We start from the raw sequence: 22,393 nt of genomic DNA on the forward strand, positions 1-22,393 counted from the left end.
AAATATGGCAATCAGCTGAACCCCGAGCATGTGGGCAAGATTCCCAGCCAGACCCTCCTGAAAAAGTTCTCTGTAGTAACTTTTAATATCCCATCATTGACCATTGTTACTAATTACCAGCGATGGCACGTTATTGCCTACTAACTAAAATCATGTTATCCCATCAAACCATCCCTTTCATAAACTCATCTAGCTTAATCTTAAAGCCAGAGAGGTCTTTCGCCCCCACTGTTTCCCTCAGAAGGCTGTTCCAGAACTTCACCCCTCTGATGGTTAGAAACCTTCGTCTAATTTCGAGCCTAAACTTCCCGACGGCCAGTTTATATCCATTTGTTCTCGTGTCCACATTAGTACTGAGCTGAAATAATTCCTCTCCCTCCCTGGTATTTATCCCTCTGATATATTTAAAGAGAGCAATCATATCCCCTCTCAGCCTTCTTTTGGTTAAGGTAAACAAACCGAGCTCCTCGAGTCTCCTTTCATACGACAGGTTTTCCATTCCTCGGATCATCCTAGTGGCCCTTCTCTGTACCCGTTCCAGTTTAAGTTCATCCTTTTTAAACATGGGTGACCAGAACTGCACACAGTACTCCAAATGTGGTCTCACCAATGCCTTGTATAAAGGAACCAGCACCTCCTTATCCCTACTAGAAATACCTCGCCTAATGCATCCCAAGACCGCATTAGCTTTTTTCACCGCCACGTCACATTGCCGACTAATAGTCATCCTGCTATCAACCAGGACTCCGAGGTCCTTCTCCTCTTCCATTACTCCCAACTGATGCGTCCCCAGCGTATAACTAAAATTCTTGTTAGTCATCCCTAAATGCATAACCTTACACTTCTCACTATTAAATTTCATCCTATTACTATTACTCCAGTTTACAAGGTCATCCAGATCTCCCTGCAGGATATCCCGATCCTTCTCCGAATTGGCAATACCACCCAACTTTGTGTCATCCACAAACTTTATCAGCCCACTCCTACATTTGGTTCCGAGGTCAGTAATGAATAGATTAAATAAAATCGGACCCAAAACCAAACCTTGAGGAACTCCACTGGTAACCTCCCTCCAACCTGACAGTTCTCCTTTCAGTACGACCCGCTGCAGTCTCCCCTTTAACCAGTTCTTTATCCACCTCTTGATTTTCATATCGATCCCCATCCTTTCCAATTTAACCAATAATTCCTCATGCGGTACCGTATCAAACGCTTTACTGAAATCGAGGTATATTAGATCCACCGCATTACCTTTATCTAAAAAATATGTTACTTTCTCAAAGAAGGAGATCAGGTTGGTTTGGCACGATCTACCTTTCGTAAAACCGTGTTGTAATTTGTCCCAATTGCCATTGACCTCAAGGTCCTTGACTACTTTTTCCTTCAAAATTTTTTCCAAGACCTTGCATGTTACAGACATTAAACTAACAGGCCTGTAGTTACCCGGGTCACTTTTTTTCCCCTTCTTGAAAATAGGAACCACATTAGCTATTCTCCAGTCAAACGGTACCACCCCCGTGTTTACAGATTCATTAAAAATTATCGCTAACGGGCTTGCAATTTCTCGCGCAAGTTTCTTTAATATTCTCGGATGAAGATCATCCGGTCCTCCCGATTTAGTCCCGTTAAGCTGTTCGAGTTTGGCTTCTACTTCGGATACAGTAATGACAACCCCCCCTCCTTTATTCCCATCCGTCATGCTGCCACTATTCCTAAGCCCTTCATTAGCCTCATTAAAGACCGATGCAAAATATTCGTTTAGATATTGTGCCATGCCTAGATTATCCTTAATCTCCACTCCATCTACTGTCTTAAGCGGTCCCACTTCTTCTTTCTTTGTTTTCTTCCTATTTATATGGCTATAAAATCTCTTACTATTGGTTTTAATTCCCCTCGCAAGGTCTATCTCTACACGGCCTTTGGCCTTTCTCACTCCATCCCTACACGCTCTGACCTCATTAAGGTAGGTTTCTTTGCTGATCCCTCCCATCTTCCACTCCTTGTACGCTTTCTGTTTTTTCTTAATCACCCCTCTGAGACGCTCGCTCATCCAGCTCGGTCTAAATCTCCTCCCTACGAGCCGTTTTCCCTTTCTCGGGATACAGGCCTCCGACAGCTCCTGCAACTTCAACTTAAAATAATACCAGGCGCCTTCCGCCTTTAGATCCCTAAATATGCTAGTCCAATCTACTTCTTTAACTAGTCGCCTCAATTTATTAAAGTTACCCCTTTTGAAATCATAAACCTTAGTCTCCGATTTAATTCTGTTAATCCTTCCATTTAGATTGAACCGAATTAGCTCATGATCACTCGAGCCAAGGTTGTCCCCTACAACCATTTCCTCAACTAGATCCTCACTACTCACAAAAACCAAATCTAAAATGGCATCCCCCCCTCATCGGTTCAGTAACTACTTGATGAAGGAATTCATCAGCTATCACGTCTAGGAAAACCTGAGCCCTATTATTGTTACTAGCATTTGTTCCCCAATCTATATCTGGGAAATTGAAGTCTCCCATGATTACACAGTTTCTATTAGTATTTACTTCCCTAAAAACCTGAAAGAGTTCTCTATCCATATCCTGGCTGGATCCCGGCGGTCTATAGCACACCCCAAGCACTATCCCAGGGGAGGCTCTAGTAGTTCTTTAACCCATTGTGAGTATTGCCCAGACAGACTCCGTCTTATCCATTCCATCACTTATTATTTCTGTACAGTTTACCTCATTATTGACATACAATGCTACTCCCCCACCTTTACCTTTGTTCCGGTCTTTCCTGAAGAGCACATACCCTTCCATACCTGTACTCCAGTCATGACTACCGTTCCACCACGTTTTGGTTATTCCTACGATATCCGGTTTCATTTCTCGGACCAGGAGCTCCAATTCCTCCATTTTGTTACCTAGGCTTCTCGCATTGGTGTATAAACATCTTAATTTATGCCGTTTGGCCTCTCTCACATTTGTTACCCAATTTGGTACTGACACCGTACAGCCAGTATGACCTGTTAGTCTAGTATCCACCCCCCCCCCCCTCCTGCTTATGTCCAATCTCTTCCCCCCGGCTATCTCTGTTCTTATCTCGTTGAGGATGTTGGGATGATTCTTATGTTTGGAAAGTTAAAATTACTGTTTATAACTTGTTTAGGCAGGAAAGAGTGGGTAAAAAAGCTGGCGGGGCACTCTATATTAAAGACACCATTGCCTGTTTTAGAGTTTTTGATCAGTCAGAACCACAGGATCTTGAATGCATATGGGTCAATGTGCTAACTAACAAAGCCCAGGAGTGGTACTGGAGGTGGCCTGGTTCAGACCACCTAATTAAATCAGAGAATAGGATGAGCTACTCCTTAAGCACCTTTCTATACTGTGTGGCAATAAACATTGTGTTCTGGGGGACTTCAGTTTGAGAAACATGGAAGTCCCATGCAGCCAGTCATAAAAACATCATTAGATCTTCTAAAAATTATGGAAGATAATTTTCTAATACAAAAGGTATTGCACCCAGCACAAGGTAACTCTGTTTTGGACCGCACTCAGATGGATAAAGGCAAATTAAAACATTAAAAGTTGGACTGGAAGTTGGTGGTTGCCTAGGGACCAGTGATCATGATCTGACTACATTCAGTATGGAAAAACAAAGGACTTTCCCAACTAGTTTTATACATACATACATATACACACACACACTTGGTGCTTCAAAAGGGCTAATTTCTGGATCACCATGACGACAAAGGAGGGTGGGATCACAAAATGGAGGCTGCACCAAGCTCATGAATTTTGGGTCAAACTGGCAATATAACAGCAGCCTAGGGGTCAGAGGAGAAACAGGCTCTTTGTGAGGTAACTGAAGCAAAGGCTAACTTGGCTTGTAGTGAAGCAGAAGATGAGATGGGACTAAATGTGCATAGCTTGTTTGTTTTAAAATCATTGTTCTCTACTGCTTTGTTCCAACTACTAAATAAAAAGCTTTTTATAAACAAAGGGCATAGTGTCTTTGGAAACCACTGGTCTCCGTGAGAGATTTGTGTGGGCACCCAGATCTGTGTCTCATTTTTTGAGGTTTATTTTTTCAGGGATACCAAAGGAAAAGAAGAACTTCCGTGAGGAAAGAAAAATCTTGGGAGAGGAGCTAGAGGAAAAAGATGACCCTGAAGGCAGTAACAAAGGTTAATAGCACGTCTCTTCCCCAGACACCTGCAGAATGCAACAGAAGACAAATGTGGGGATACATGAGGCATCAAAATCAGGTGTGTGGGTGGAAGCAAATTTAGGGAACAGAAGGAAAGAAAGGGAAGAGAAAGATGCAGGCTGGGAGGGGGGAAAAGACGATAGGGGGTTAGAACTTCAAGAGGTAGAAAACAAAGAACAGTGGAAGAGGACAGCAAGGGGAGAAACCTTGGGAGAGGAGACAGAGAGATGAGATTATCTTTGTAGCCATCAGAGTGGGCAGCAGGCCACCAGCCCTCCTCCTCAGGCTGTAAGCTACTAGGAGAGGCACATGGCTAGCTCAGTTTTCTTTACTTCTTTTCATGGGGGGAGGCCACTGGGAATTCTTTCCCCCCTTACCCTCCTGAGTCTGCCTGAGAAGGGATTGCTGACCGAGAGTGATCCTCCTCCTCCTCTGTCCGCAGAGAGAACAGACTGGAGGGAGGGGGAGTTGTCGTGCACTGGATCCCCAGGCTGAGTGATAATCCTGACCAGTTTTCATCTCTCTCTCTGCTTGAGCTAAGTCTAGCCCAGGCAGAGTGAGCCGGTCTCTGAATTCTAGTCATCACTGAATCTCTGCTGTGAGAGCTGCAGTGACCAGATGTCCCATTTTAGATATAAACACAATACCTGGGCCAAATGGAAAGATTCCCCTGGATCAGTGGTTCCCAAACTTTAACAACCCGTCAACCCCTTTCACTAAAATGTCATGTCTCACGAACCCCCTCCTAAAAATGAATATTTCCAGGGATTTTCTCCTTTACCTCAGCATAAATATAAAAGCAGTGACCTTGGAAATATAAAATTTGTTTTTATGACATGCTTATTACACACTATTTATTAATTATTATTTATCATTTCATAATGTAATAAAAATATTGTAAACGGCAACACTGTTCCAAGATCTCACTTTTGTAGCTTGTATCATTTGAAGAAGCCTGTTATAAGACAAGGCTCCTATGTTTCATCAAGGAGTATCAGATGTGAAACAGCATGAAGGTATTTAAGAAGCCAACTCAAAGAGTTCCTCCTACACAAGCATTCAGGTCTTGAGCAGTCCAGGCAAACAACGCACGTTACAACAAAGCTTAAACTTGTTCTTCATAATCATTTTAAAAACAATACAAGCAGCCTATTTAATTTTAAAAACAGCAAAAAAATATCCACCTCCCTTTCCATTTCTTGTGAGTCTTGATGTTTAAATCTCCTCAGAGTGATAGATATGCTAGCTTTGATCTGCTTAGCTCTTGGAAGTCCCCAGGGCTCTGGGCTGCTGGGCCTGTGGTGCCCGGGGTCCCTAAGGACAGCTCTGTCTGCTGTTAGGGAATTTTTTCCTGAGAACCCCCTGTAACATTTCACGAACTCCCAGGAGTTCACGAACCCCAGTTTGGGAACCACTGCCCTGGATTGATTTCAATGTCCCATGGATCAAGCCCATACTGAGCAAGTGCCGAGTTGTCTGGCAACTCAGTATTGTCATAACTCTCCCTGAATGCAGATGATAAAAACTTTACCTTCAGGCTGCCCAAATGTGGTGGGGAAAGATTTCTTGGAAGACATTGTAACCAGCAACGTGTTCAATCCCAATGTAATACTCAGTATCTCACTGGATTTCTAAATAAAAGAAAGAGGAGAAAGTAGTTATTGCTATTCTGTATTAAAGGGGTATTCCCATAGCAGTTTTAGTTTAGCACCAACCAAAATTCATGTGTGTGCAGAATGTGTCTTTCATGCAATAAAAGCATTTCTCTCTTTTTCATATTACTGCTTTGATAATACACAGTTAGATGATGTGTCACAGGGTGACACTGGTCCTTAAAAGGAAAGAGGCCAGTGTGATTCATCAGCTGATCTCCAACAGGTCTTAAGAGTTGGGCTGTAGTGGGAGGAGATCAGCAGATGAGAACTGCCAGAGACCAAGAGAATCAGACAGGAAGCAGCTTGAGAAAACTGCAGGAGATCTGCTAGGGAGAGCTGAGCTCTGAGAAGAGCTAGAACAGATCTGCTGGTGAGAACTGGCCACAGCTGGGGACCCCTGATGAGCGGAAGGCTCGAGCCGTGGCCCTTCAGTAAAAGTGGAAGATCCAGTTTGGTCAGGTGAAGCTGAGCTTGGAAGCAAGAGGGTGGACTCTGGAGGGATGTGCTCTGAGCAGGGGTAGGAGTCCCAGGCAGGGGACCTGGGGAGTGGAACACAGTGGGGAGCCCTTGTGGTGAAGACCTGAGGGGAGGACTCTGAGAGGAGGCCCAGAACAAGGGGTTGGTCCTGGAGAGATGTTCCCTCAGCAAGGGAAGGACTCATATTTAGGGGTAGGTCTAACATATTTAGGGGCCAGGAGAGTGGAACCCTGTGGGGATCTCTCTTCTGTACGGTGTCCAGGTGTCCAGTTTTTGACTGTCAGGTCCCCTTTTCAACCAGACTTTCCAGTGTCCAGTCAGTACTACTGACTAGACACTGAATGTCCAGTTACTGTGGGCGGGGGAGGCTCAGCCAGGGCTGCCTCCTACCTGTGGTGTGCGTCTGCAGCTCTCAGCCCTGGCTCTGCAGGCAAGTCCCTCCCAACCTGGGCAGGAGAGGGAGAGGAAAAGCAGCACGCAATGGGGGAAGGGGAGTCATGGGATAAGAGGGAAGGTTCTCTCATGGATTGGTAACTGGTTAAAAGATAGGAAACAAAGGGTAGGAATAAATGGTCAGTTTTCAGAATGGAGAGAGGTAAATAGTGGTGTCCCCCAGGGGTCTGTTCTGGGACCAATCCTATTCAACATATTCATAAATTATCTGGAAAAAGGGGTAAACAGTGAGGTGGCAAAATTTGCAGATGATACAAAACTACTCAAGATAGTTATGTCCCAGGCAGACTGAAAAGAGCTACCAAAGGATCTCTCAAAACTGGGTGACTGGGCAACAATATGGCAGATGAAATTCAATGTTGATAAATGCAAAGTAATGTGCATTGGGAAACATAATCCCAACTATATATATAAAATGATGGGGTCTAAATTAGCTGTTACCACTCAAGAAAGAGATCTTGGAGTCATTGTGGATAGTTCTCTGAAAACATCCACTCAATGTGCAGCGGCAGTCAAAAAAGCAAACAGAATGTTGGGAATCATTATGAAAAGGACAGATAAGAAGACAGAAAATATCATGTTGCCTCCATATAAATCCATGGTACACCCACATCTTGAATACTGTGTGCAGATGTGGTCACCCCATCTCAAAATATTTATATATAGTGGACTTGAAAAAGGTTCAGAAAAGGTAAAAAAAAATAGGGGTATGGAACAGCTTCCATATAAGGAGAGATTAATAAGACGGGGACTTTTCAGCTTAGAAAATAGATGACTAAAGGGGGATATGATAGAGGTCTATAAAATCATGACTGGTGTGGAGAAAGTAAATAAGGAAGTGTTATTTACTCTCTCATAATACAAGAACTAGGGGACCACCAAATGAAATTAATAGGCAGCAGGGTTAAAACAAACAAAAAAGTATTTTTTCACACACCACACAGTCAACCTGTGGAACTCCTTGCCTGAGGAGATTGTGAAAGCTAGGACTATAACAGCATTTAAAAGAGAACTAGATAAATTCATGGAGGATAGGTCCATCAATGGCTATTAGCCAGGATGGGCAGGGATGGTGTCCCTAGCCTCTGTTTGCCAGAAGCTGGGAGGGGATTGATCACTTGATGATTACCTGTTCTGTTCATTCTCTCTGGGGCACCTGGTATTGGCCACTGTTGGAAGACAGGACACTGGAATAGATGGACTTTTGGTCTGACCCAGTATGGCCGTTCTTATGTTCTTAAGGGGAGGAAGAGGAGCGAACGGGAGGAGGGGCCTTGGGGGGAAAAGAGATAGGGCAGGGGGTGAGGGATGTTCCGGCCAGGGCAGCTGACAGACTTGCCGGGCCCCTGGGCAAACGTGGGGCGGGGATGGGGGGGGAGTACAACTCCAGGCCCCTGGAAGGGGCTGGGCCTTGGTTGGAAGGGGCAGGGCTGGGGCTAGCCTCCGTCAGCCAGTCCTCCAGCGCCCCCGGGGCTCCAGCGGTGATTTAAAGGGCCCGGGGCTCCAGTCGCTGCTGTGGTAGCAGCAGCCGGGAGCCGTGGGCCCTTTTAAATCACTGGGCCCCAGGGCAGCTGCCCTCTTCCACCCCTCACCCCCTGTCGGCAGCCCTGGTTCCAGCATTCCTACTGGAGTGTCCGTTTTTTAAATATTACAAAGTTGGCAACTCTACTCTTGTGGGATACCGGACTTTGGCTGTGACAAAAGTCAGGAGATTGTTTGCTCTCCGGGGGTGGCCAGGAGAGTGGGGCCTGGTCAGGGGCCAAAGGAACTGGGAACAAAGCGCTGCTATTGATTATCAGGTGGGGGACCTGGAGGTGATGTCCCTGAAGAAGGGAATGGAAAAAACTGCTGCACCTTGATATGTTTCCTGGGGGGTTGTGGAGAATGGCTTCAGCACAAGGGTTTAGGTTAACTACTGCATGGATGTTTATGGATAAGTTATGCTCAGGGGCAGGCTTTGTATTGGACACAGACTATAGTCCTTTCATGGCTGAATGGAAGGGGAAACTGAGGCAGGCATGAGGCACTGTAGGAGTGTGCTTGAGGTAGAGGCTGCCATGTGACATGGTGACTGTTATTTTATTGTAATGGAGTCATATTATCTTGTGTGGTGAAATATATCAACTATTATTCTACTTATGGATGAGTTTTTCCTCTCCACATTTGCCTCATTACAAGAACAGGAACCATAACTGTCAGATCTAAAATTCTTAATTCAGACCCAACTGATGAAGACTGGTAATGATCCTTTATCAGCCAGTTCTACTGGTGAGGAAGTCAAATCCTAACACTGGTTCAAGCAAAGAGAGAGAGATGTCCAAATATATAAAAATCTGTAAACTAGAGCTAACTGAATATAGCAGGACTGTTTGGAAACATTGACTCAAATTTTGTAATGCTGCTTGATTCAAACATGTTCAAGCCATTTTGATATTTGATAACATAAATGTGAACTGACTTTTGGTTCCTTAAGTGTTTGGAGAATGGGTGTTGTTCATACAAACAGAACAGTTCACAGGTAAACCAAGATATTTGTGGATGACCAAGAGTATTCCTCATTTGCTGTATATTATTCTCCACTCAGAAAAGTTAGTCAACCCATCAAGGAGCAGGAACACTGTCATGTGACTTAGGTGGCAAATCCCACCTCAGCAATAACAAATAGTGAATAGCAAACAGTGAAATGGAGAAATTTGCAAATAACCCTAAAGCTAAAATTTGTTCATTCAAATAAATCAGGATTGGTTTATGAAAGATTCATGAATAAGAAAAGAAGCAAATTTGGTGATTAGTATTAATCACAATGAATAATTCCACCAATCAGCTTCCTCAGACTGTAATCCCTTTCACTACATTGAATGGAGAGAATCAATTCACTGGCATATCCAGCTGAGGACCAGACAACAGCTTTACTCTGTCTATATGGAACTGAAGATCTGGCCATCACAGAGCTAAGCCTCCATGCAAACCTCTTGCTCCTCAGACTGATTAAAAAGCCAAGCCAGTGTGCAGGTAATTTTTGTACGTCTTTCAACCCACAGGGTGAGAAATCTAGAATGGGACCCCTCCTACGGCTAATAACTAAAAACTATCATCCGTTACCTAAGCACTTTTAAAACTCTTAAGATCTGGGTGCTACTGTAACAAAACGACAGCTGCCACCACCCTGAACTAAACTACCTTGATTTGAAGAGAAACACTAACAGTGTGGCTCGACCGTTAGTGTTGCATTGGATGCAGCAGAAGATAAGAGTCCCTGCTCCCAGAGTTCACAATCTGATGTCCCACTCCTCCAATTCACTGCATGCTGGTGCTTGGCTCACGCAGAGCCAGTGTTCCTATTTACAATCACATTTTAAAAGTTACTAACATTTTAATTATAGCAGACATAGCACGTGGCTATAATTGAGGTTAAGACCAGTTTTCTATGTAAAGCCTTGACTCTTCCAAGTGCTCTAAAATCTGCACCATTATTTGGATTACCTTGAAATTTGATGAGTCTCTTTGAGGGTGTGGGGTACGATAAATGATCCAAATGTGGGGTCATTTGACCAAGGGGTTCCGGAGATACAGCCCCCTGGGGAAAAAGACAGCTTTTCTTAAATTGGCATATTCTACCAGCATATTTTTGCCCAGGCCTGGGAACCAAAGCATAGTTCTGATCTTGGCCCAAGGGTCTCACTCACTTGAGGGTAACCCCCAGAGATTGTCCCTTGATTGGATATTTTTCTAAAAGCTCTGCGCTAGGAATTATTTTAGGGCAAGTCTCTGGCCTGTGTTACACAGGAGGTCAGACTTGATCACAATGGTCCCTCCTGACTTTGGAATTTATGAATCTATGAAAATAAATTGCAGCTTTGCCAAGCTGCTCTACCTAATGCCTCCACTGTTCAGTACAGCCGAATACAGTAAATGCAGTTGGAGTGTGTGTCGATAATTCCCACTGGCTGTTGCCAGCTCCAGGGAGCAGAGTTAGGTTGTGCTGGCATGTATCTTAACTCTGTGTTTTATGGTTTTCAGAGGTTTGAGTTTTGCTGAACTGGAAGTTCTGGAAGGGCATGAGATACCACTGGGCAACCTTAACTCTGCGTTAATGAAGTTTTTTGCCAATGATTATGCATTAACTTTTGCACAAAGACGTTCCTGCAGTTTGCCCCTGGGTTTGTGAGATGTTAATCCTATCAGAGCTTTGTATAAAGAGACGGGAGGGGGAGTTGTTTGGTATTTGCAGATCTCCTTTTAAAAATAGTGAATGATCAATCATTGTGTATTTTGGAAGGGGTTCATGGTTTTTTTGTTTGTATTTTGTTAAATATTTTGCAAAAAAGTTATTAATGTTATTTCTTCCCTGGGGGAACCCAGAGGTACTGAGATGAGAAATTAGTGAGGCTATGCTCTACAGACTGAGCTAAGTGCATCTGCCAACGACCCAGGGATCTCGAAGTTACAGTTGGTGTGGCCCTGCTCCCAGCACAGGATCTACTCTCTAGGCGGTTTCTCAGATTCTTTCTGGCTGGCCCAGCTCTGCTCCCAGCTCAGCTCGGGCCCCTGCTCTCTCCTTAGCTCGGCCCCACTCTGTCTGACTGACCCAGGCGATTCCAGCTCACAGCAGGACGGGACCCCCCGGCCTCCTGACTCCTTGATTAGCCTGCCCGCCCTGTCAATCAGGCTGACCTGCAGCATTGCCCCTGGGGACTGTCAGTCTCAGACTCCTGATTTCCCATCGACCCCTCCCCTTCCTTTTGGTACTGGGAGCCAGCAACCAAAACTGCCCCACTGAGTGTTAGTGAGGGGACAACAGCCCCCTTACACATGCAGGCTGGTGTACATAGGCTTTGCATGTATGTGTGGTGGGATATCAGCCCAGCTCCACAAAGGATCTTAGGTACCTAGGGCCCAGTTTTAGGCTGCACTGTGATCAATGAAACTCCCGTTCACCTGCAGCTTATGGCTGTAGGTGCCTAAACTCCCTCTGCCCATAAATGTTTTTGGGAGGGAAGATAGGCAGAGTGTCTGCCTCATGTGTTGGGCCCAATTCAATATGCATGCTCAGAGGTCGCCTACCAGATCAGTTCCCATGCAAAACGTGGTGGTGGTGGTGGTACTTCCTTTATAAAGTTTAGCCCAGTGGTTGGAGCACTCACCTGGGGTGTGGGGAACCTAAATTCAATCTCCCCCTTTGCCTGATAGGGAGAAGAGATTTGAAAAGGGATTGTCCTTCTCCCCCCTAGACAGAATTGAACCTGGGTCCCCATGTCCTTTATATCCCCACTGGAAACTTGGACCGATCTGGAGACCAGACTGTCCGACTGTTAGCCAAACGGGCTCGTTCCCCCTGGAGCTTTACTCAATTACCCCAAGGAGGCACGGAAAGCGAGAAGACAGACATCAAATCCTTTATTTATCAGTCAGCTGAATGGGTGCTCTTCCCCGACTCATGCCAGAGGAAGACACACCGACTGTTGGTTACACAAAGATTATATACCTTTTAGCAGTGCATGCTACCCTCGTGCATCGTAACTTTTGGCCAATGAATAAGCCACTTACTTGCCTCTCACCTATCCTGACCAAGCATCCTCCTCGTGCCTGCTAGCATTACAGGCCCCCGAGCTCATGCACAAGCCCCCCTCTCTTTCCCCCTTCTCAAGGCCATACTGTCTGCATTCCTTCCTTTATTGCTTCCAGATGTTCCTCCCTCTCCCCTTCCCATTTTCCAGTACGTGATGTGCTCGCTTTTAACTAATGGCGGGCCCAAACCAAAATGGAGTCACTCATGCTAACTTTCCCCAATACAGCTTGGGTGCGTGCAGGTAGTAAGGGGGGGTGAGTACATAATTGTCCCTCTTGTTCTAACACGACCAGTTGTGGGCATGGGGGGGACCCCTTCTCCAGTGCCTTTCTCTTTGGCGGAGGGCACTGGCCATCAGCCAGCTAGTCCTGTTCATGCTCTGGCACTGGTTCTAGGGTTGCCAGGCGTCCAGTTTTCGACTGGAATGCGTGGTCAAAAAGGGACCCTGGCGGCTCTGGTCAGCACTGCCGACCAGGCCATTAAAATCCGTTCAGTGGCGCAGTGGGGGCCCAGCACTAAGGCAGGCTCCCTGCCTGCTCTAACTCCATGCAGCTCCCACAAGCAGCCGGCATGTCCCTGCAGCCCCTAGGCTGGAAGATGGAGAGCAGGGACTGGTCAGTATTCACAGCCAGGTCCAGATGTTCCATCTTCAGCCCTGCAGAGGCTCCTTTACAGTGCTCTTAGGACTTGTCTACATTGACATGTTACTGTGCTGAAACTTTCTTGCTCAGGGGTTCGAAAGTTACCCCCGAGCGCAGCAAGTTTCAGCATGGTAACTTGCCAGTGTAGACAGGCTCCCAGTCCCAGCACTGGGATCTGCACCCCTCATGGAGGTGGTTTATCTCGAGCGCTGGGAGAGCTCTCTCCCAGTGCTGGCACCGCAGCAGCGCTTTAATGCTGCAAGTGTAGACAAAGCCTTAGTCTGGCATGGAATCACTTAGGACTCACTACCATTCACAGAGGCCTAGGACCCACATGACTGAGCTATTCATAGAATCATAGAATATCAGGGTTGGAAGGGACCTCAGGAGGTATCTAGTCCAACCCCCTGCTCAAAGCAGGACCAATTCCCAACTAAATCATCCCAGCCAGGGCTTTGTCAAGCCTGACCTTAAAAACCTCTAAGGAAGGAGATTCCACCACCTCCCTAGGTAACCCATTCCAGTGCTTCACCACCCTCCTAGTGAAAAAGTTTTTCCTGATATCCAACCTAAACCTCCCCAACTGCAACTTGAGACCATTACTCCTTGTTCTATCATCTGGTAAAAGATGTGTGAATATCAAAAGCTAAAACAATTTTAACACAAATGAATGTTCACCTGAAAACCTGTTGCATAACTAAGAAATAGTCAAAAAGCAGAGTTTGTGACAAGGCAACATGGAGAACAACATTCCAAGTCTACTTACAAATAACAGGAACATTTGCAGGAGACAGGATTTTGCTTTGGAAGGGATCCATTAGCAAGAAAGCGTGTTTTATCCTTAATGAGCATGTTTCAACAGCTGTAGTTTGAACCACGGACAGAACTGGAAGCCCGAACACCTTGAATACAGCTCTTAGATTTTTAGGACATCTCCCCACTATGATGCCGAAGGCATTAAATTAATGGACTAGCTTGGAAATTACAGGCTGCTTTTAAAAGCTCCTTAACCAAATTCGACTAAAGCTCTTAATAATCACTTCCTATGTGCTTCCAACTCTCGGAAAGTGGCATCCCTGGTGTTATATCCTTGGGGGTAGCAGCTTTAGGACAACCAAATACACAACACCTGGGATCTCGTGCATGTATGTGTACACACACACACACACACACCTGCCTGTGATGTGTTTCTTCTACCTACAACCCAGAGCGTTGTCAGTGACTAATTTCCATTGACAAAATTCTCTGTCCGAACACTGGAGCAAAGTTTAAATCACACAAGCCAACAATACCTCTGTGCTGCCGCCGCAGTTTGCAGAACAAGCGGGTGCTTTTCCTGTAGCCTCCGAGCTCCCTCCAGCCTCTGCAGCGTCCTCCCGGGCTGCTGGGGTTTGAACAGGGATATTTATAGGGCTGTTTCTGTTACATAACAAGTTTCGCTTTTACTCAGAATCAGATGGGGGAAGGAGGGGCCAGCTGGGACCTGGTGAGCCAGCACCTCGCTCTGAAATGATCCAGAGGGGGGTTATAAGAACTGGGTTTGTGTTGCTCCTCAGCAGCACAGCCCGAGAAGTGCTTTCAACTGGGCAATGGGAGTGCCGGTACCCCTCGCTCCCAGCAGGGAAGCTGAACCTAGCTGGCCCCTCCTTCCCCCACCCGGACCAGCAGCATGAACGCATAAGGAAGCTGAACTCGTTCTGGCTTCCAGCGAACACTTTGTCTGATTCTGAGTAAAAGCGAAACTTGTTATGTAACAGAAAGAGCCCTATAAATATCCCTGTTCAAACCCCAGCAGCCCGGGAGGACGCTGCAGAGGCTGGAGGGAGCTCGGAGGCTACAGGAAAAGCATCTGCTTGTTCTGCAAACTGCGGCGGCAGCACAGAGGTATTGTTGGCTTGTGTGATTTAAACTTTGCTCCAGTGTTCGGACAGAGAATTTTGTCAATGGAAATTAGTCACTGACAACGCTCTGGGTTGTAGGTAGAAGAAACACATCACAGGCAGGTGTGTGTGTGTGTGTGTGTACACATACATGGACGAGATCCCAGGTGTTGTGTATTTGGTTGTCCTAAAGCTGCTACCCCCAAGGATATAACACCAGGGATGCCACTTTCCGAGAGTTGGAAGCACATAGGAAGTGATTATTAAGAGCTTTAGTCGAATTTGGTTAAGGAGCTTTTAAAAGCAGCCTGTAATTTCCAAGCTAGTCCATTAATTTAATGCCTTCGGCATCATAGTGGGGAGATGTCCTAAAAATCTAAGAGCTGTATTCAAGGTGTTCGGGCTTCCAGTTCTGTCCGTGGTTCAAACTACAGCTGTTGAAACATGCTCATTAAGGATAAAACACGCTTTCTTGCTAATGGATCCCTTCCAAAGCAAAATCCTGTCTCCTGCAAATGTTCCTGTTATTTGTAAGTAGACTTGGAATGTTGTTCTCCATGTTGCCTTGTCACAAACTCTGCTTTTTGACTATTTCTTAGTTATGCAACAGGTTTTCAGGTGAACATTCATTTGTGTTAAAATTGTTTTAGCTTTTGATATTCACACATCTTTTACTGAATAGCTCAGTCTCCTGTGTCCTTGTGAACATTGAGTAGGACCCCATGAATGGTAGCCAATTGGACTTGGTGCTTTATTTGAAGACCAGAATTACCAGGGATCTGGTTATCCCAGAGCCAGCATCTTAACTGCTATGTCTAGCCATCGGGTAAGATCTGCTGGGAAGCCTTTACTGGTGGCTAATAAGACAAGGGTTTATCAGTATCTTTTTATAGAGATCGGTTTGGGTTGTAGCCCACGAAAGCTTATGCCCAAATAAATTTGTTAGTCTCTAAGGTGCCACAAGTACTCCTGTTCTTTTTATAGAGATGATTGCAATGGCATTTTCATTGTAAACCCAATTGCATTTTAAAATCTTGGGTGAGCCCCATAACCCACAGTGGGAAGACTAAGTCTGGGACCAAGTCAGAAGTTCTCTTCTGAATTTGAAGTGAATTCGATTACAGCTTCCTGAATTACGGCATGCTAAGAACGGAAGTGCTCCCACAGTCTAACTTTTTTTGTAATTTTTGTAGCAGAAGAGCTTAAGCGTAAGCTTTTTTTCACCAGAGTCACCTGAGATCAAGTGCATGAAACTAATTGTTACCTGATTACAGTAACAACATAGGAAGTTATTACTAGGTTCATTGAAAACTGTGCTGTAGGCCAGATAGGTGTCAAATAACTGCTAGACACCTAATGATTCTTTTTTCTATAAAAGCAAATCTCTAGCCCATTTCCTTCGAGAGACCTCAAAATGAGAAATTGTGTCTGTACTGGTACTAGTGAGATCAGCTGTTACATTTAAAAAGCTGAATAAACACCTTTGTGAATCCCTGACTACGTAGGCCCCTAACCCCCATTGAGATCAATGGCAGTTCTTTATGAATCCCACCTGTAGTTGTGAGCACAGTTAAACTTCTACCTTTTTCTGTTGTCCAGCTCCTAGCTGGAGAACCGAGAGCTGAAAACTATTAAGTTAACTGGATTCACCCAAGCCTCCCTGCTCTGCTGCCCCTTCCCTAACCTCCTGCTCACCCAACCCCTTGCGCTCACACACTCTCCTGTGCACATCCTAGGGTCTGCAGGACGGGTGCTCTCCTCTTGACAGTGGTAGGTCTCTGAGTGAGTGGGGTAGGAGAGAGCAGAAGGCCATGTCTGCACTCCGGCTGCTAGATAGCCATATAGTGTAGACTTTTCCTACAGAGATATCATGGAAGGGGTTTTTCCATCACTGTAGTAACTCCACCTCCCTGAGAGGCAGTAGCTAGGTCAACTGGAGCATTCTTCTGTCAACTTAACCACACCAAGGGTTAGGTCAGCACAGCTATGGTGCTCAGATGTGTGAGTTTTTCACACCCCTGAACAACATAGCGATGTTGATCTACATTTTTAGTGTATGCCAGGCCAAACTCTTGCATGCAGGAGATGGGGTGGGTATATTTTCCTTGCCTGTGGACTGTCTGAGGTCTGGAGCTGAGTGGAACATCATGCCACACACACCACTCAGTGATGAGCTGGAGCCGGTTCTCACCGGTTCGCAAGAACCGGCTGCTAAAATTAGAGGCAGGTAGAGAACCGGTTCTTAAAGGGCCTGGGCAAAGAATTCCTTTCCGCGGGCCTCCTGTTGCTTCCAGGATTCCCAGCTGGGGAGGCTCCACCGGCCCCTGCCCCGCTTCCCTACCCCCTAGAGCTGCAGCGTGGCCAGCCACAGGTGGTCACTCACAGACACACCTGCACACTGGGCAGCTGAGCTGAGCTCCCGAGGAGTCCTGCTGCCGCTTTTTGAGCGGCCCCAGCAAGGTAAGGGCGGCTGCTGCAAGCTCTCCAGGGCTGCCCGGAGGGGAGGGCAGGGCAATTTGCCCCAGGCCCTGCAGGGGCTCCCGCCCCCAACCCCACAAGGATCATGTTGTCTTCCCCCCTCCCCCCTCAGAGCCGCAGGATGGCCAGCTCAGCTGCTGAGCTCCACCCTCCGGGCTACCGGCAAGAGGGGGGGGGGGGGGAATGTGTGGGGCAATTTGCCCGGGCCCCCGCCTCCTCCCATCCCCCAGCTTAGAGCATTGTGCAGTTTGGGGAGTGCAGCTGTGTAGAGGGGATGTGTGTGTATAGTGTGTGCGAACAGAGTTGTGTGTTGTGGGGTGGCTGTGTAGCAGGGGAGTTGTGTGGCTGGGAGAGGGTCTGCACAGTGGTGGGTATGGTGGGGCTGGGGGGTTGTGTGGAACAGGGAGGGGGTGTTAGACAGAGGGCAGGGGAGTTCGGGGGGGTGGATAGGGGTCGGGGTTGTCAGAGGGCAGGGAACAGGGGGATTGAATGGGGGCAAGGGTTCTGGGAGGGCAGTCAGGAAGGGGCAGGGCTTGGATGGGGCGGTGGGGGGCAGTCAGGGACAGAGAGAAGGGGTGGTTGGATGGGGAAGGGGTCCCGGGGGGCCATCAGGAATGAGAGGAGGGGTTGGATGGGGTGGCAGGGGGCAGCCAGGGGACAGGGAAGGGGGGTGGATGGGGCAGGGGTCCCAAGGGGGGCATGAAGGAACCTGGGGGGTTGGGTGGGTCAGGAGTCCTGGGGGTGGGGGGGCACGACCCCCTTGTGGGGTGAGGAGGAGGGAACCGGTTGTTAATTTTTTAGCAGCTCATCAGTGACACCACTGGCAAGTTTTGTGCAGAAGGGTGCTATGGTTAGGATGCTAGGCTGAGCTGTGGGAGACTCAGGTTCTGGTTCCAGCACTGCCAGAGATTGCTGTTTGATGTTGGGCAAGTCGCTTAGGGTACGTCTACACAGCAATTAAACACATGTGGCTGACCCTGGTCAGCTGAGGTTCAGGCTGCGAGGCTGTAAAATTGCTGTGTAGATGTTTGGGCTCAATTTGAAACTTGAGCTCTGGGACCCCATGAGCAGAGAGGGTCCCAGCTCCCAGGCTCCATCCCAAGCCTGAATATGTACACTGCAATATTTAGCACCACAGCCCGAGTCAGCTGACCTGGACCAGCCTTGGCCGTGTTACGAGTCAGTTATTCTAGCACAGACGTACCCTTAAGGTGGGATCCACAAAGGTATTTAGGCAACTAAACCCCAGAGGTTGGTGTCTAAAGCTCAGGTTTAGGCACCGAAGTCCCAGTTTTGGATCCACTACAATCCAAAAAACTCCCTCCAAACCCTGTAGGTATCTAAACTTACTTGGCCCAAAAGTTTTTAGGATACAAGTTCCCTTGGCACCTGGAGCTCTGTGAATGTGCACTGCTTCCTCTAGCATCAGTCTCCCACCTAAGCCCCAGAGCAAACAGGGGAAGACAGGTATTTATCCACCTGTGTCATATACAGGACCCAATCAGGTAGGTGTGCTCAGAGGGGGTCTGTTCAAAATTTGGCTGACTCCACAGGAGCAGCAAATGGGGATGGAGCCACTGCCTACCTTAACTTTTAGTCCAGTGGTTTGAGCTCTCCCCTGGGATGTGGGAAACCCACGTTCAGTCTCCCCCTCCACCAGATGGGAGTGAGGATTTGAACAGGGTTCTCCCGCCTCTCAGCTGAGTTCTCTAACCACTGGTGGAGCCAGGTTTTACGATGGGACATTTCTAGTGTTTGGGTGAGAGAGCCAGCCTCAGTTTACCCAGCAGCTATGACTCCTGCCCTGCGAGACTGGGCCCTGTGCCCCACCTTAGGCATTGCATCCTGGTGCACAGGGTCACAGAGCCATTCAGGCTTCGCCCGGCCACCCCTCCAGCTTGACAGAGGGGCAGACAGGCCAGATATGAGTGAGTGACATTGGAGCATGGTGCATGGGGTCACAGCACCATGTAACCCCGTGTGCCTTATCACAATGCTGGGAGTGGGGAGCCAGGCCCAGACCTGGGTGAGTGTGGGGCGGGCTCACTCTCCAGCCCACCACCAATGGCCCTTTGCCCCCCTGGTTGGAAAAAGGCACCTTGGATACACCTGCAAGGGGGTGGTCTCCCTTCCTTCTTTCCCCCTTACAGGCTGCACCCCTGTTCTAACCACTGAGCTGTGGGACAATCTGGGGTGGGGCTCCCTCAGACTCTGCTATTGAAGCTGTTCCACTGTGGATACATCATGAAAGAGTGAGTGGAGCAGGGGGATGGGACCCAATGTCTCACCCCCCCCCCCCCGGGTGCCCAAACCACTGGACTAAGGAGTCAGTCTCTCACCCAATGACTACGGAAGTATTTATCCAAAGTGAAACAGCTTCAACAGGAGGGATTGAGGGACCCCAACATCAGAACATCCCATAGCCCAGGGGTTTGGGCACTGTGGTGAGGGGTCAGGAGACCCCTGTTCAATTCCTTTCTTCCCCCACTGCCAGAGATGGGAAACTGAACCTGGATCTCCTGCATCCTGGGCAAGTGCTCCCACTACTTGGTTATAAGTACCACCACCTCCTGAGCATGCCCCTGGATTGCAGGCAGGGGACTGGCATCTTCCCCTGGTTTGTGGATTGCACTGCAGCTTGGGCATGAGAGAGGCATTCAGACACAGAGTGAGGCAGCAGTGCACATAACCAGAGGCAGAAACACTGCAGTGGTAAAAACCTTTAGTGGATTCCATCCCCAGTGCACAGCACCACAGATGACTTAGTTAAAATGTTCCTAACATTAAAAGTGGTTGTAAATAGCAACATGGGCAGCACGTGAGCAAATATGTTCATCCGCGTACGGTCAGTTGGAGGAGTGGGACATTAGACTGAAGATCCAGAGGCAGGGACTGTATTTTCTTCTGCATCTTCTACAGTTCCAACCACACTGTTAGTGTTTAAAATAAAAACATGCCAATTTTATAGATAGAATTATTGAAACTTGGAGAAGTTAAGACCCCAAAATTAAATAGTCGATTGTCATTTGGGATCCCCATTTTGGTTTCCTTTGAGTTCCTGTGAACTGTCTTTGTGTAATAGGGCCCTGAATGGGGTCCTCCTTGGGCACTACTTCAAGTTAAATGATTTAATACTTATCAATTTGCCAGTCAAGCTTTTTCCCGTATACCAGTCAAATGATACAGCACCGGTAGTGAAAGTTCAGCAAAGTAAATCTGAACATAGATACTTAGGACTTTAAACAGCTACTTAATTACTGAAATGTCAATTGTAATTAAGATTGATGATGATTATTCAAATCTATGACATACCAGGGCACAATCCAGACTAATGAGCAGCTGTGACTCTCCTGCCCTGCCCTGCCCCCTTGGGTGTCTTACAAAGCCTTGCTGTGTAGCTCCCACCTGGGTTTCTCACAAACAGCCTTCCAGCCTGAAACCCTGTGTGTATGGCCTCTGGCCTGCCAGCCACCCTTGGGTTACCCGCTGGCTCTCACCAGCCTTGGTTATACTGCAGGGTGACCCCAACAGCCCACAGTCCTGGATTTCACCCTAGAAATGGATGTCCTGTACAGCCCAGCCCTCTCCTGGAGAGTACAAAATATATAAAGTCCATTATTCCTTAAAGGAAATCATAGAATCATAGAATATCAGGGTTGGAAGGGACCTTAGGAGGTCATCTAGTCCAACCCCCTGCTCAAAGCAGGACCAATTCCCAACTAAATCAACCCAGCCAGGGCTTTGTCAAGCCTGACCTTAAAAACCTCTAAGGAAGGAGATTCCACCACCTCCCTAGGTAACCCATTCCAGTGCTTCACCACCCTCCTAGTGAAAAAGTTTTTCCTAATATCCAACCTAAACCTCCCCAACTGCAACTTGAGACCATTGCTCCTTGTTCTATCATCTGGTACCACTGAGAACAATCTAGATCCATCCTCTTTGGAACCCCCTTTCAGGTAGTTGAAAGCAGCTATCAAATCCCCCCTCATTCTTCTCTTCTGTAGACTAAACAATCCCAGTTCCCTCAGCCTCTCCTCATAACTCGTGTGCTCCAGCCCCCTAATCATTTTTGTTGCTCTCCGCTGGACTCTTTCCAATTTCTCCACATCCTTCTTGTAGTGTGGGGCCCAAAACTGGACACAGTACTCCAGATAAGGCCTCACCAATGTCGAATAGAGGGGAACGATCACGTCCCTCGATCTGCTGGCAATGCCCCTATTTATACAGCCCAAAATGCCGTTAGCCTTCTTGGCAACAAGGGCACATTGTTGACTCATATCCAGCTTCTCATCCACTATAACCCCTAGGTCCTTTTCTGCAGAACTGCTACCTAGCCATTCGGTCCCCAGTCTGTAACAGTGCATGGGATTCTTCCGTCCTAAGTGCAGGACTCTGCACTTGTCCTTGTTGAACCTCATCAGGTTTCTTTTGGCCCAATCCTCTAATTTGTCTAGGTCCCTCTGTATCCTGTCCCTACCCTCCAGTGTATCTACCACTCCTCCCAGTTTAGTGTCATCTGCAAACTTGCTGACAGTGCAGTCCACGCCATCCTCCAGATCATTAATGAAGATATTGAACAAAACCGTCCCCAGGACTGACCCCTGGGGCACTCCACTTGAAACCGGCTGCCAACTAGACATGGAGCCGTTGATCACTACCCGTTGAGCCCGACGATCTAGCCAGCTTTCTATCCACCTTATAGTCCATTCATCCAATCCATACTTCTTTAACTTGCTGGCAAGAATACTGTGGGAGACTGTATCAAAAGCTTTGCTAAAGTCAAGGAATAACACATCCACTGCTTTCCCCTCATCCACAGACCCAGTTATCTCCTCATAGACGGCAATTAGGTTAGTCAGGCATGATTTGCCCTTGGTGAATCCATGCTGACTGTTCCTGATCACTTTCCTCTCCTCTAAGTGCTTCAGAATTGATTCCTTGAGGACCTGCTCCATGATTTTTCCAGGGACTGAGGTGAGGCTGACTGGCCTGTAGTTCCCAGGATCCTCCTTCTTCCCTTTTTTAAAGATGGGCACTACATTAGCC

General features: G+C 47.2%; 2 protein-coding genes across 6 annotated transcripts in view; one reads left to right on the forward strand and one right to left on the reverse strand.

Annotated features, from left to right (window-relative positions):
• The window catches only part of LOC135875252 (GTPase IMAP family member 2-like), a 32,495-nt gene extending 18,067 nt beyond the window's left edge, over positions 1–14,428 (reverse strand). The window contains exons 1-3 of one of the 3 annotated variants that reach the window (XM_065400254.1): positions 14,282–14,428; positions 10,263–10,356; positions 5,726–5,825 (exon numbers count right to left, since the gene is read on the reverse strand). The gene's annotated coding sequence lies outside the window, so the exon portion shown is untranslated. The remainder of the gene's footprint in view (positions 1–5,725; positions 5,826–10,262; positions 10,357–14,281) is intronic. The other 2 variants (XM_065400255.1, XM_065400256.1) reach the window with 2 other exon arrangements.
• Positions 14,429–14,534: 106 nt separating this feature from the next.
• The window catches only part of LOC135875253 (GTPase IMAP family member 9-like), a 31,534-nt gene continuing 23,675 nt past the window's right edge, over positions 14,535–22,393 (forward strand). For all 3 annotated transcript variants that reach the window (XM_065400260.1, XM_065400259.1, XM_065400261.1), the window contains exon 1: positions 14,535–14,873. The gene's annotated coding sequence lies outside the window, so the exon portion shown is untranslated. The remainder of the gene's footprint in view (positions 14,874–22,393) is intronic.

This window comes from Emys orbicularis, chromosome 2, assembly GCF_028017835.1.
Source record: "Emys orbicularis isolate rEmyOrb1 chromosome 2, rEmyOrb1.hap1, whole genome shotgun sequence".
In the NCBI taxonomy this organism is placed as follows: Eukaryota; Metazoa; Chordata; order Testudines; family Emydidae; genus Emys; species Emys orbicularis.